At 37.6% G+C, this 16,786-nt stretch overlaps 1 pseudogene; it reads right to left on the bottom strand.

Moving 5' to 3' along the window:
• Positions 1-5,433: 5,433 nt before the first annotated feature.
• LOC107709919 (uncharacterized) lies at positions 5,434-6,292 on the bottom strand (annotated as a pseudogene).
• Positions 6,293-16,786: the final 10,494 nt, after the last annotated feature.

The raw sequence follows: 16,786 nt of genomic DNA on the forward strand, positions 1-16,786 counted from the left end.
TACAGTACAGAAACTATAAAGTATATTTTCTACCTTATTCTGTGTAGAACATTTTAATAATTGTTTGTAGTATATAAAACAATCATAAAAATTGCCATTAGGAAAAAAAATATAGATTACAAATGACTGATTATTGTCCAGCTGTGTATTTGATTTCTTATAGCAAATTCAAATTAAGAGATAAGAAAATAATTCCTTGGAAAAAAATAATAATACATAAAATTATTGTATTTGACATTTGTCACTTTTTAAATGATGGCTACGCCCCTGGTGTGACAAAATGTTAGCCTATACATAATACTTTTAAAGCTCTTTTTTAAACTCTTGGCTTACATACATTTCTACATATGCCATGTCATGCCATAGCATCATTAAACTAGCATCTAACAATGGAACAAAAGTGTTTGTTTTTTTCTCTAACCTATGGCTCTGTAACCATAAAGGCTGCTGTGTAATTTGCCTCCTGACTAAGCATTTAAAGAATTTAGGGGAAGCATTTAAATAATCCTGTGAATGCACTTATAGAATGTAGAATCAAATCTAATCAAATTTAATTGCGAATAGAATCGAATTGAATCGTTCTGAATGTGCAAAAATCGTTCTTGAATCGAATCGAAAACCTATGAATCGTGAATCGAATCGATTCGCTGTCTACCCAAAGATTCACAGCCTTAATATATATTTTTTTAAAAATGGAAATTTCGGAGGAACATAACGTTAAAAAGAAGGGTTATGATCAGGTAAGACGTTGGACCCGCGTAAATATTGGAGCAGCTTTCCAGAGGTGGAGAGAACTCAAAGAGCGGGAAGGCCTGGAATCGTAGGCCAAGGTTGCTTTGTTTCTTCTTGATAGGTGAGTTACGTTGATCAACAACTTTTCTGTGTTGGCTTTTGCTTGAATATGCTGCGGCCGGCAGGCATAGCAGATTAAGCCATCGTCGCTGCCAGGGTTGTGTACGTACATGTGGGGCGGAGTTATCAAAATAGGGGCGAGGTCCTGTTGGGGTATGGCCGTGTTTGCTTTGGTGCAGATGTTAATGTTTTAAGGTTTATAAAGTTTATGAATCTATTATCTAGTTTAATTATGTGCATTTACTGTAAATTTAATGCTGTCATGTAATTTGAGATTCAATCAAAACAGCCATTGTTTTATGTCAGAAAAATGCTGCTTAAGTTATAAATATCATCACTGGACAGTTATACTTTCAAACTATGTTCCCTAACACTACACTAGTTGCATTTTAGGGGCTTTGATTCATATATTCCTAGAACCTATGCTCAAACAAGTTTGTTTGAAAGGAAAAACAACGACAAAACTGTGCAACGCAGGAGAGCTCTTTCCTTTCCGTCAGAGCTGTGATCATGTATGCCTTTTTGATGTCTCTGTTAATTGGCAACCTATTAGAAGTGCTAATAGTGCAGCAGGAAGCCACAGTTTGAGACATAAATGTGATCGGGGCCAATCATTAGTCACGCCTCAATCAACCTGTGCCTGACACCTGCTGCCACCTATAGCAAATCAATCAGGGCTCCATAATCTTATTACCCATAGCTGTCACACCATCTAACAAATCACCTAAAGTCTGCAGGCTACAGACACACATGCAAACACACAATCATGGTTTAATATGCAAATTAAGCATGTGGAGAGTAAAGGTGCGTTCACGCCATATCGGAATTCCCGCAATTACGAGATTCCAACTTGTAAAAAGCATTCATGTCCTCGTAATTACAACTTGTGAACTGGGAGTTTTCTGAGAGCTACGACTTGTACCACGTGACCGCTGTACCACCTGACCACCGCAGGCTCTGTTTAGGCGTTGATAGTGTTGCCATAGAAAAGCATAATTCCGAGTCCGAGGAAATGAACAGCTCAGAGTAGAACGTCACGTGCTGTCATATCTCGAAATTACGGTAATTACGATATAGCGTGAACACAGCATAAGATAGCTTGACACCTCATGGCACATCATAAACAAAGCTCAGCATGATTATGATCACAGGACTTCAAAGAATGTCCTGCTTTGAGGGAAATACAGGAAGCATGCTGTTTAGCACGTGAAATAATGTTTTACATGTGTCTAAATAAAATAAAATATTACTTGAGAACCTAGAGCCAAACTCGGTCAAAAAAGACAAATATTAATATTTAATTATAATGGAAGTAGACAGCATAAATTAATACATAAACCAAAGATTTATATGCAGTCTTTCTGAAAAATTTATGTCAGTAAAATGTCTGCATGGACGGTGACGTGGGGTCTTAAACTATTATTGATAGTAGATATTTCATGAAGTGCTTTCCTGACAGACACAAGATGGCATTGACTGAGGAAACGTTCTACATTAACCTTCCAGAGACAACATACACAGCAAAGAAAGCATCTGTTAAAGTACTTCTGAAGGTTTAGACTGAAGGGTGCTGGACAACAAAACTAAATCATAAGAAAAAAAGGTACAGTCATAAAGTAAGCATAAAAGAACCATTTTTGATGCAGGGTAATCACACCTAGGTGTAAACAGTCGCTCTGATAAAAGATGGAAAAAAAAATCTAATTGAATATGCTAATATATTTGGTGCTAAAGAATATTATTAATGTTTTAATGGAAGCTGTGATACTTTTTAAAGGAAATTTCAAAATAACAGCATTTTGAAAATTTGAAATCTTTGGTACAATTCTAAATGTTTTTACTGTCTCTTTTGGTCAATTTAATAAACCGTAAATCGATAAAAGCAATAATTTCTTTAGAAACAAAATCAGTAGAGTGTGTGCGCGCATATATGTGTGTGTGTACATGTATAGCTGGGTCCAGCATGTTAGAGCAAAGTGTCAGTGTTGATCACAACATAACCGAAGAGGTCATGAATACTTTATTTCATAAACTGACAGGGGGGATCCTTGGAAGGGAAGAGTGGAGAATTCTTTTAGCACACTCACATATTCCCACACACATACACACAATTTCATAGGGAGCACCACTGAATTCTATAATATTAAGCAACCACACAGGAGAAAGAATCAGATGGAGGGCCTCTTTAATCAAGTTATTTTGGGGGCCACTGAAGTTCTGCTCGCCCTTTTACGGCACATTAGAGTCTAAACTGCAGCTGTCTAACCCCCTCCCTCACTCCAAGCATATGAGGGTAATGAAATTAGACAGCGTGCTTCATGGTTCAGCATTGTCCTGTGCCTGCCTGGGCTCTTCCCTCGCCGCTCTCCAGAGAGGAGTTACCAGGATATTGCTAATCTCTCACAAAAGACGGATTAAGTGACGAGACAATCGGGAGCAGAATGTCAGGGCACAGCACCTGCTGGCCAACATGACAATCACAACATTAACCCTATCACCCACTGATTTCAAAGCAGCGGACAGGGGCACGAAATGCACATAAAAACACAAGAACAGAGTGATGTGAGGAAGACTGACTAGCTGTATCGATTTGCTTGTTGTTGTTTGTTTGTTGTTTGTTTTGTTGGGGTCAGTCAGATTTGCCCATTATGAACTCTTACCACCTGCTTTAACAACACAAGAGAATAAAAAAAAAAAACTAAATCATGTGATTTATAAATAAATTAAAGCCTAAAATGCACCATCATTAAAAATAAATAAACACTATCATAAAATAAAATTGCTATTAAAAAATTAAAGGCAGAACGTTTAACTATTTACAGTCAATAGTATTTTGCTTCATATTTTTTTAAAGTCTGTTTTCCCAGTACCGAATTGACATACTTTTTTTCTTAAAAAAAAAAAAAAAATTATAAATAAGAGTGTTTTAAATAAACAAGATGTTTTATGCTGAACATTAATGGTGGACAAAAGGAATTATCTTTTAGGCCCACATACATTTTATGCTCCTCTTCAAAGCGACATCAGAATGTTTATATTTTTATCTTTTGAACAAAAAATCCAGATTCCAGCTCAAAGAGCCACGGCCTACTTTTTTGATGCTGTGGCCCTTAGCCTTCACAAAGAATCTGGACCTCCTTAAATGAAGGCTTCAAGTTCTGATTGTCACCCAGGGTTTCCATTGATCAGCTCTTTAACAGACCTAAAAAGACAAGAACCAAAACCTCTCTTATGATGACAAAGCTTTCTTATCTCTCTTCCTCAGGACACTAACAAGCTAACAGGCAGCAGCTGGTGGCTAAATTATCACTCTTTCTTGGAAAAGTGCTGGAGTGGATTTTCTTTTAGCTCAGAGAATATATCCACTTTGAAACTGGGCAACAATAAAACACAGAGAGCTCATGTTCTTAATCTGCTGCTTGTTAATGGTTTTGCACTTCTAAGGTATATAATGATGAGGTATACATCAGGGTTACATACTCGGTCCTCATTATCTTCGTAGGTGGGTGGAACTGATGAATGGTTGAGGAATTATTACACATGAAATGAAATGAAATGCAGGGTATGTCTTTTTTTACATAGGTGATACACTAAAACAAAAAAAAAACAAAAAAATAATAATACAAAAATAGAATACATTTTCTAAATGAATTTTCTTTTTCTTGGAAAAAAAATTAACTGCATATCTTATCTCATGTTTAATTCAGCAGTCTTGGCGGAATCCTGCGAAGTCTCCATTCAATGGTCCCTCAAGCGTGTCCAATTTCAGTGGAGCTGACTACTGCAGCACTGAGGGGACCTGGGGAGATGTTTGGTTGGCCAGCGATTTTGGAAATCCAGTAAACTCAGGGGCACAGGGATCAAATCTCAGTGAATTTATAATAGGGGTTTGTGGGGGATTTAAATGGGGTTATTGAGTTACTAGAAAACATGGAGCAGGTCATAACTGCTGAATGACAACAACCTTGAAATGAGGGCTCAGGAAAAATGTGATCTTTTATGCTGATCTGACATGAGTTTGGTATTCACTATTTTGAGGGTTCAGTGTTGAAAGGACTTATTTGTAGATTAGAGCTGTGCTGTCTTTTTTTTTTTTTTACCTTTTTCTCTCCAAGCAAATCTAGATGAGTTCAGTGCTTATAGAGCGGTAAGATGGTCCAACTTAGCCAGTTTTTTTAATACAGTGAAGTTAGTTTGGATATGCTTTAGTTCTTCCACAACAGATCACATAAACTACTGTATATGTATTCACAGCGCTTCACTTTTTCCACATTTTGTTATGTTACAGCCTTATTCCAAAATGAATTAAATTAATTATTTTCCTCAAAATTCTACAAACAATACCCCCATAATGACAACGTGAAATAAGTTTGTTTGAAATCTTTGCAAATTTTATAAAAAAAAGTGAATACATAAGTATGCACAGCCTTTGCTCAATACTTTGTTGAAGCACCTTTGGCACCAATTACAGCCTCAAGTTGTTAAGTATGATGCTACAAGCTTGGCACACCTATTTTTGGGCAGTTTCTCCCATTCTTCTTTGCATGACCTCTCAAGCTTCATCAGGTTGGATGGGGAGCGTTGGTGCACAGCCATTTTCAGATCTCTCCAGAGATGTTCAGTCGGGTTCAAGTCTGGGCCATTCAAGGACAATCACAGAGTTGTCTCATAGCCACTCCTTTGTTATCTTGGCTGTGTGCTTAGGGTCATTGTCCTGTTGAAAAATTAACCATCGCCCCAGTCTGAGGTCCAGTGCGCTCTGGAGCAGGGTTTCACCAAGGATGTCTCTGTACATTGCTGCATTCATCTTTCCCTCGATCCTGACTAGTCTCCCAGTTCCTGCCGCTGAAAAACATCCCCACAGCATGATGCTGCCACCACCATGCTTCACTGTAGGGATGGTCTTGGCAAGGTGATGAGCGGTGCCTGGTTTCCTCCAGACATGACGCCTGCCATTCAGGCCAAAGAGTTCAATCTTTGTTTCATCAGACCAGACAAATTTGTTTCTCGTGGTCTGAGAGTCCTTCAGGTGCCTTTTGGCAAACTCCAGGCAGACTGTCATGTGCCTTTTACTGAGGAGTGGCTTCTGTCTGGCCACTCTACCATACAGGCCTGATTGATGGAGTGCTGCAGAGATGGTTGTTCTTCTGGAAGGTTATCCTCTCTCCACAGAGAAACACTGGAGCTCTGTCAGAGTGACCATCAGGTTCTTGGTCACCTCCCTGAGTAAGGCCCTTCTCCCCCAGTCGCTCAGTTTGGCCGGGTGGCCCGCTCTAGGAAGAGTCCTGGTGGTTCCAAACTTCTTCCATTTACGGATGATGGAGGCCACTGTGTTCATTGGGACCTTCAATGCTGCAGATTTTTTTCTGTACCCTTGCCTAGATCTGTGCCTCGATACAATACTGTCTCTGAGGTCTACAGACAATTCCTTGGACGTCATGGCTTGGTTTGTGCTCTGACATGCACTGTTAACTGTGGGACCTTATCCAAATCATGTCCAATCAACTGAATTTACCACAGATGAACTCCAATCAAGTTGTAGAAACATCTCAAGAATGATCAGTGGAAACATGATGCACCTGAGCTCAATTTTGAGTGTCAAATTTTAATAAATTTGCAAAGATTTCAAACAAACTTCTTTCACGTTGTCATTATGGGGTATTGTTTAAAAATTTTGAGGACAAACATAACATAACAAAATGTGGAAATAGTGAAGCGCTGTGAATACTTTCTGGATGCACTGTAAATGTGTTTATGAACACATTTTCCAACTTGATTTAATTTCTAGCAAAACATTAGTATTACAGTAATTAAATATTTGCTTAACCAACCACCAAAGCTCTCTCTATCGCGTTATAGATCTTTATATTACCTCAAAAGCCTGTCCGATATCAGTTTTGGGAGGTACCTTTGTGCGCAAATGCTGCCTGGGAAGTCGCTGCTTGATTGTGCAGTAGAGTCAGCTGCCTAAGCTTTCAGATGCAGCCTATATCTGACTACTGCCACCTGCTGGTATGGAGAGTTATTTCCTCTCACGTGTATGTAGAACGTATGTGCTAGTTGGCCATTGGCTGCAGCTTGTGGCTGTCTTTGCGGTGTGTTCAGGTGCTACTTTTTGGCCCAGACACTGGTACCGCTTTTCCACTGGGGCTGGTGCCAGAGCTGGAACCAGTTCTCGGCCAAGACTGGCACTCGTTTAGAACTCGTTCAGCTCACGTTTCCACTGGCAGGGAGCAGAACCCTCTATGTCACCAACCTGTGACCGGAATTGCTTGTTATCTCTTGCAGAAGAAGAGCATTGATCTCTTCTGCTGACCACTGCTGAACTGACATATTTAATTGTTGTTAATGTTGTTTATTTACCTGTTTATTTACCTGAACTCCGACGGCTTTTGAATATAGGCTTGTTCGAGATGCATCGGCACCGTGCAATTGCTCTCGAAGTACTTTGATTTCATATGCCGATCGGTCTGTGCAGTGCCAATGCATCTCGAACAAGCCTAATGGCTCCTTTCAAACTGCAGTCTGTAGTGGAAGCTCGGCCTACTGACGTCATAGGTTCCCTTGTTCAAGACCAGCAAGGTTTCGGGGCCGGTTCGGAACCAGGATCTGGGCACCGGCCCAGGATTTTTTTTTTGTGTAAATGCGCAGCCTGGTTTCCAATTGGGCTCCGGCACAGTCTGCTTTCGTCTGCACTAGTTCTTTGATAACGGTTTAATGTTTCATGGCATTTAGAAGTACACAACCAGATGACCTCAAAGCTAACTAGGGCTGCACGATAAATCGCATGCGATATTTAACGCGCATAGCCCTAAAGCTAACACACATGAACTAAAATTAACCATGATTTGCTGTTATGCGATTGTGGTCATGCAATGCCAAAAGGTTCAATCTATGTGAGACTCTACGGCTGAGAGGATATTGCTGTTTAATCTTCAGCAGAAAAGCTGGGACAGTGAAATATAGCTAGGCTATGAGTGCATCCTTTTTCCTTGCCTAATGTCCCTCAGGTGGAAAATTGTTTTTAAAACCCACAAAGCACTGCATAGTGTTCGCTATTGTTGATTGGAACAGAGAAGGTCAACTTCTCTGACAATAATTTAATGAACAATTACTTTCTGTACCTCATAAATTAATTACCCTCAACACAGGGTGACAAAAACATAAGCGGCCACCGAGGTGCCTCAGGCTCTTTGTTCTCATTCCCAGCATGTATGCACCCAATAAAGCAGGATGCTGTGATGAACACTGACAAATCTAACAGACTTTTATCCTGACACTGACTTCCATAACAATCTGCAGGTACTTTGCTTGAAAGGGGCCAAGAATGTGCAATCTCAAAGGGCATCACAAGGGGATAATTGGATTGCAAAGTCTGTGGCCTAATTAAATTAAAGCATAAAAACAAGCTGTTGCCCCTCTCATGTGTGAGAATGAATGCTTAATATGGACATGTCGCAGTTAGCAGGTGATTATGCCACAATCATTTGTTTTCCGTGTTCACTTAGAAACTCTGTGATGGAGTGAGACAAGAGTTGAAGAGGGACGGTGAAGGTCAAGTGGAAGGAGACTTTGTTCTGTCAGAGGAAAGGAGCCTTTTTTCTCTCTTTTTTCATCCGTCTCTCTTATCTTTTGTTGTAACTGCTTAAGTGCTGCCAAGTGAAGTGTGATATTAGTATCATCTGCCTCTTCAACTGGAAACGCAATTTTACTTCAATATGTCCCTTCTGGGGAGGGACGTCCTCGATGAAGACCGTGCATCAATGACCGTGCACCTGACTCGTTTTGCATGCTGTGAAGCTCTTGGGGAGTGGTGAACAACTGGCAGTAGATAAACCTCATGCTGTCTTCTTATGCCCACCAGTTTTGTAACTGGGATATTGTTCTTTTCATGTATAACAGGGTCAAGTTAAATGCCTAGGGATTAACGTATGCTAAACATATTGTGGTATATTGAAACAAGACAGTAAAGCATTTGCTTATCTCCGAAAGGCAGGCTCATATTCCGAGTTGGTTCTTGTGGCTTGTTGTTGGTACAGAATATGACCAGCATGGGGATATGCGATACCTACGGCGTTAAATGCTGTGTCACCCATTAAACTCACCAACAAGCACAGTCAGAAAAATATGAGAAGCACTACAGCAAGCTTACTGTCAATCACATCCTCTCTGATTCGACCCAGTACAAAACAGCATTGCCAAGGGAATGAAAAGGAATAATTCTGTCATTATTTACTCACCGTCTTGTCGTTCTAAACCAGTTTTTTTCTGTTGATTTTTCTATAGAGTACAAAAGCATCTTAACCTTTTTCATACAACAGAAGTTACATAAGGTTTCTGTCAAGCTCCAAAATGGACAGACAAAAGTCCATTACCACTCATGTCCTTTGTTGCAAAATTTAAGAACTTACTCTTCATTTAATGTCCTGTCTGCACCTCTCATCCCTTTTCTGGTCTAGTTTTTGATACGTTAATAGTGTTTTTGTCCTTTTTGGAGCTTCACAGATAGGGTAGGCAGAGGCGGACAAAGTACTCAACTCCATTACTTGAGTGAAAGTACAGATACTGCTGGTCATATATTACTCCATTACAAGTAAAAGCTGTAAAGACAGATTTTTACTTAAGTCAAAGTACATGCTGTCTAATCGCTCTCGCGGTACTTTGATGTTTCATCAGACCAGACAAATTTGTTTCTCATGGTCTGAGAGTCCTTCAGGTGCCTTTTGGCAAACTCCAGGCAGGCTGTCATGTGCCTTTTACTGAGGAGTGGCTTCCGTCTGGCCACTCTACCATACAGGCCTGATTGATGGAGTGCTGCAGAGGTGGGTGTTCTTCTGGAAGGTTATCCTCTCTCCACAGAGAAACACTGGAGCTCTGTCAGAGTGACCATCAGGTTCTTGGTCACCTCCCTGAGTAAGGCCCTTCTCTTTCTACTTTCTACTTCGAGGACCTTGATATAAATGTAGATCAACGACTTTCTACTTCGAGGAAGTAAGGCCCTTCTCTTTCTACTTAAAAGTACAATATTTGTCTTTCAAATGTAGTGAAGTTAAAGTAATAAGTTCCCAGAAAAAATAATACTCAAGTAAAGTACAGATATCCAAAAAGTGTACTTAAGTACAATACTCAAGTAAATGTACTTAGTTACTGTCCGCCTTTGAGGGTAGGTAAAGAGTAGCACAAATTCTTCTAAATTTCTAATTTTGTGTCAAATTAATCTGGATATCTTAGTCCAGATTATTTGGGTTTGAATTTCATAAGAAATGTTTGAGTTCATTTTAACATCTCTTACTTTTGTTTGCAGACTGTCACATTTGAGAAACATTTTTACAAAACTACAAAAATATACAGTACATATATTTCACTGCAGTTTCCATCTGAAATGAACACTAACAGAACCAAAACAACACATTTTATGATTACAGATTATCAATTTATAAAGACTTATATTCTTCATTGCGCAATACTATTTTATGACCTCAAAGCACTTTTACAATAGCGAATGATTCATAGAATGATACATTTTGAAATCACATAACTTACTCCATATTTATGGCTTTTCTGATGTAGTAAACTTGCTCGTAAGCTCACCTGGTACAGTATTGCAAAGCGTTCAGGTATGAGTTCTGTGAAACACGAGTCATGATAAAACAGCTTAAAGACTTGTAGAAGAAAACTAAAATGGACATGGTATTTTACATTATTTCTAAATGTAATAACAAAATATGACTTGTACACTGATGTGACCTATCTGCAAGTAGTTTTTTTTTTCTTAATGCAATTTTGACCTGGTGCAACTTATTTGCTGGAAAATACAGTAAGCAATGTAAAGTTCCCATGTGATTTCCATGTATCCATTGGTGTCTAGAAAAATGGATTGAATTATTAAAAATTGTACACCCTACAGGAAGCCTTTCCCACAAAAGAAAAAAGAAACCAATGAATTTGGCTCTGAATTCCCATATACATGACATACAAGCGAGAGAAATGGGATTAAACAGCTGAGTCATACTGGTGGCTGTTCATCTTGCTGGATAAAAAGAAAGTATTAGTGAAGGAGGGCAGAAAAGCAGAGGGATGAGTGAGCCTCTAATTGCAGCAGCCCCAGTGGATTGAGTTTCGGACTGGAGCGGTACTGGCTATCAATTCTGTTGTAGAAATCAATGATGGACTAAAGCTCAGAGAGGCCGGGCCTGCCATAATAGAGATTTTCCCAGTGCTGGAGTAACAGAGCTATGAGAGACATTCATGTAATACCACTCACTCAAGAGACCACAGAAGAAGAAAAATAATCTGATGAAAGATACTTGAAATCCTAACAAAGAGCGACAGAACTGAACTTGAAGGGGTGAATTCAACAAACAATTGTGCCACTTTCAGCATAAAACTCTCCATCTTATTCACTAAACACCTGCAACTTGCAATGATGAAGAATGATGGTAAAGTACGCCAGATCTTGGTAAACTGTTAAATGGCGATTTCAACCGTTACATGTTGGATAATCCAAAATGAGTAAGAATGCATAAAGTCCAGGTTCTTTACCTCTGCAAATGCTGGTCCTTGATTAGAATTTAATTAGAACAAAACTAAGTAGCAAATGTCACACAAGCCAGTCAGTCAATACAACCCCATTAACTCAGCATGCAGAGGATTACCATGCTGCACTTGTTCCGCCACCTTCATCAGTCAGTTGAGTCCTCTTTTAATCTGCTAGAGACCAATGCAGAGAAAAAAAGCCCTGGAATCACTGTGGAAACACCCACAACTAGCATTTATTTACACTTCTTAGACTTCCCATATTGTGGGTTGGTATTTTTTTTAGATGGTATTTTTTCTTTTCATCTTGCCTCTGCATAATGCATATTAAAGTTCGTAAGTTCAGCGCTGCTTTGTTTACAGCGGAAACCAGGAAACGGTTTAAGCGCCACCTGCTGTCAGAGAGTGAATCTGCGTCTCATTCAGCTTTGCTGTTTCATGCAGATATTTTTATTTATAGTTTCACAAAACTGAACTCAAACCATTCTGTTTTTGCTTCAAATTTCGAAACTATACAATCTAATTTAGTTTAAAAAATCGAATCGTGAGTTGAGTGAATCGTTACATCCCTAATCAAGTGGTTAACAGGTTCATTCAAACCACTGACAGTGAAAGTCTACAGTAAATCATCTGAAACAGGGAGAATGAAGACAAATAAGATTTAGTAAATATTTGAAACTGGAATTAGGTAATTGTGATATAGAAATGCACAGTAGTTCTTTCGCAGATGTTTTAATTGAGTTTTTCATACATTTTTAATGGACTTGTTGTCACAAACCCCATGCTTTACCAGTGGATCTACAGGAAGTTACACCCCAGTAAACACCCCAACCTTCCTCTTAGCCTACAGTGACCCCTTGAAATCTGATATTTGTGCAGTTCACTGTTACTAATAACGCAATAAGGGAACATGCCAAACCAAATTATTTTCTGGATTTTTGTCTCAATTGATCGTGATCAAATTAGCCTCTGCATGATCAATTCCCATTTCTTGTGTATTTAATTTCCTCCCTAAAATTGGTTGGCATGCAACCAATAAGCAAATGCAGATTTGCAACTTCTGCTTTTATATAATATGGAAAATAAATAGGGTCTTAATAAATACTAGCCATACTATACTATTTCGCAGACATTTTAAAAGTGCATACAGTGTTTTTAAACATGCTTTTTTATTTTCATGTATATTCTCTCAATATCGAACAAATAATCTTTACTAGTCAAGCTATAGCACATAATACCCCAGTTAGCATCACAACTTTCCCTTTAGCCTTCAGTCACTCCTTAAAACACGATATTTGTGTAGGATACAGGAACATTCAGAATCAAACATTTTTTTTTTTTTTACTTGATTGATCATGATTAAATGGAGCCTCTGTAAAATCAATTCCTTCAATTACCGAACACACTTTCTCATCTATTTAAAACTCTAAAATTGGTTGAAATGTAACCAGTGAGCGTATGCAGATCTGCCACTTTCGCTTTTATTGAATACGTAAAATAAATAAGAGGCACACAATGAATGATATTTTGATGAACCTGAAGTGACTTCCGTGCTATTCCTCCCATGTCTATGCTCTTATTTCACATGACACCACTTTTGCTTTTAAAACTGTATCTGTGCTCAGATTCAGAGCTCTAACAATTTGAATACTTTGAAGTTATTGCCAAACATGAAAATGCTGTTATACAGAGCAGGACATGTAAATAATTTAATTTCAGCAGTGCACTGTGCAATTTGGAAAACAAGTTTTATTTATTTTCCCCTCCCATAAACAAATCATTTTCAATCTTTCTGTGATCTTTGATGGAGGACAGCCCATTTTTCTGTCTGTTTTATTAACCCTGCAAAGGATGCAAAGCTTATCCAATTAACTAGTCACATGACAGGCAGCTGCCATGTTGATAAATGCCAATCCCAGCACACAAGCATGTGGAAATTAAATAGACAGCCCTCTCTTGACAAATAACAGCTTTCTGAATTTACGCTCACCTTATAGCTGTCATTCTGAGGTTATAGGCCTTGGGTCATGATATACGACTCAATCTTCGGACCGCCTGACTTTGTGACAGTGAACTGTCTGGCAGAGAGGAAATTCATTTGTTTTGCTAATTCAGTTTCACTCCGAGGCTTTTTCCACCCAAGCTGTCGTTTGGAGTCCATCATGGATGAAGTGTAAGTAGCATCTGGGCCAGCATTCCTTCTTTAAAGAAGTTACATCAATGTTATTGACGGATGGTGCATCTTAATGGCACAACTGTGTTTTAGGGCAAATTGTATTTGCTTTCTATGCGATTCTTGAAGCTAAAAGGTCATGAGAAATTTCCTTCCTCCTGGGAAACAAGCAAAATGGATGTTAAAAATGTTATGTTTGTCTATGCTGTAATTACAATGAAGAAAGACTTTGAGACTGGCAGTGTAAGTAAATTATTCAGAAGGTGATGAAGAGACTTCTTTAGCATCACTTCGCAGACTTCAAATAAGACACAACATATAAATATAATTGGCCGCGAGTTTGCCGATTCAATATTCTTTATAGCACACCACACCTCCAACACGATTTAACTTCATCTTTCTCACATAAATCAAAAGCGTGGTTATATAGCATCCTCAGCATAGTCTGCTTGAAGCATGGAGAGAAAATGTCAAAGCTTATCTTAACCAACCCGCAGCTGCTTTTTACATGAGTTATGACACATACACATATACTCTCAAGTGTACATGTACTAGATGTATAAAACATTTAACACATGGCCTTAACTCTATGACTTTAACTCACTGTGTGTGTATATTTATACACCTTATTTAAAAATAACTTAAAATATGAAACATAACAAAAATATTTTAATATACAGTATATATACATATATATAAAGAAATAATCACACACACACACACACACACACACACAATAACTTTGACATGATAATGATGGCTCTTTTTATTTGACATAGGGAAACAGATATGTAGAGAGTCATAAAGAAATTATTAAATGAAATATATGATTACATAATATATTATAGATACTCATAAAAATATAATATACACTACTATTCAAAACTACAATTTCTTTATTTTTTATTGCATTTATTGCATACACTATTATTCAAAATAGAAATATTCAAAACCAGTTCAGTACGTCTTTTTCCCTTTAATTTCTTTTCTTTCTTTCTTTTTTTCTATTAATTAAAAAAATGAATACCTTTTTTTTCAGCGAGGATATGTTACATTTATTAATAAGTGATAGTAAAGACTTATTTTGTTATGAAAGATTTCTATTTTGAATAAATGCTGTTCTTTTTAACTTTTTATTCATCAAAGAATCTTGAAAGAAGTATCACAGATTCCAAAACACCAACAGCAGCAACAACAACAACAACATTAAGCAGCACAACTGTTTCCAACACTGACGATAAATCAGTCTACTATAATGATTTCTGAAGGATCACTTGACACTGAAGACAGGAGTAATGACTGATGAAAATTCAGCTTTGCCACCACAATAATAAATTATATTTTAAAGTATATTAAAACAGAAAACTGTTCTTTTAAAGTGTAATTATATTTCACAATATTACCGTTTTTTACTGTATTTTTTTATTAGAATAAATGAGGCTTTGATGACCATAAGATAATAAATACATATTTAAACAATATGTAAAACAACTGATAAATATTTATTTTTATTTTACATACAGAAAAAGAAAGGTAATGAGTCAGAGAGAAATCATGAAAATAAATAAATAAATAAATAACTTATTAAAACTCACAGATAAATAATTATTTCTCTCTCTCTCACAAACATACTTGTACAGTATATGTGTTTTACAGGGACTATACATAGGTGTAATGGTTTTTATACCGTACAAAATGTATATTCTATCCCCTTAACCCAACTCTACCCTTCACAGAAAACTACTGGCTATATTTGAATAAAAACAAACAAAAAAAAACACTATTTAGTATGTTTTTTGTAAGCCATTTGGTTTATGAGGACACAGGAAGTGTTGACATTGTAATACCCATATCATTATACACATTTGTGTCCTCATAAACCATGTATTCAAGTACACACAGGCACATATTGGTGATCTCTTAATTTATTAACATAAGATTCTCATCTGTGTGACAAGTAATGTTACATATGTTATATAAATCAATTTTGCAGCTCAAACCATGCTTCAAAATCCTTCTTTGGCAGCACTGATATATTTTTGTGGGACTGGTAGGGTTGATTTGAAATATGATGCCCACATCACAGTCATAATGGACTATGTTTGTCCCCTCAGTCTTAGTGTCAAAGCATGACAAATGTCCAATATTATCAACTGAGGGGAAAGCAAATGTCTCTCTATACCACCAACAGCTCCTCAGCACAACAGCAGGACTGGGGTCAACACTGAATGAAAAAAAAAACACTAACACTACAGTCTCACTATGAACTCACTGCAAACCTTTCCTTTTTTAATTATAATAAAACCATAATATTTGTACAAATAAAGCCAGATGATCCTGTGCATTATATGAAATATGACTGTAATAATTATTTCTCTGTGAGAGTTTTTAACAGCCGACAGTTAGATTAAACTAAATGATACAGGATCTAAAGAGGCTCGTGCAAATTAATCTCTCATTTTCATGACAGTACTCTCCAGGATGTCTCCAGGCGAAAATGAATTCTTACTAATCCAAAACATGGTATATGTTCATTTTGCAGGCGCATTTCAATACAACCACTGTCACCTGGAAATATGAATCACACATACAACAGTGTCATGTTGAAGAGAGCCCAACTTTGGCATGCAGCCTGTTTTTTTGGCTTAGTACCTAATGACAACATTATAATAAATAAATAATGAGGCTAGAATCATATCCTAACCAGGCCTAATATCCTGTTGCATAGCTGTGATGTGTCATTCAGAAGATTCGAGACAATGGACAAGCTAATAGAAATGTCTCTTTCTTCAGATAGGAGACTGGGTTTGTGTCGGATCTGGACTGAGGGTTGGATTTGACTAGTCAGAGACAGATGCACTATTCATACTAATCAGGATAATCACCTTGCACAAACTCATTCTGAAATTCTCTTTTTCCTGGTAAGATTATCTGATGGGTGCTTATGAACTAGCCCGCTCTGTGATACCCTGATTGAGTAAAAGCACAAAAACTCCCGTCTATATCGGGCTCCATTATGAATTTGTGAGTGATGACAGATGCACTGGTCAAATGCTCAGGCCAAATACTGCAATTTTGTCATAATGGACATAATCATTTCAGCTTTTTAAAAATAGATTCATTTGCATATGATGTCTGACCTGTACATTTATGACAGTTATTAACCAGTTATTATCTAGGAAATGGTAACATGGATATCTCATACTGATGTTTACTTTTCCATTA

This window comes from Sinocyclocheilus rhinocerous, unplaced genomic scaffold (assembly GCF_001515625.1).
Source record: "Sinocyclocheilus rhinocerous isolate Xijiao unplaced genomic scaffold, SAMN03320098_v1.1 scaffold1981, whole genome shotgun sequence".
Classification (NCBI taxonomy): domain Eukaryota; kingdom Metazoa; phylum Chordata; class Actinopteri; order Cypriniformes; family Cyprinidae; genus Sinocyclocheilus; species Sinocyclocheilus rhinocerous.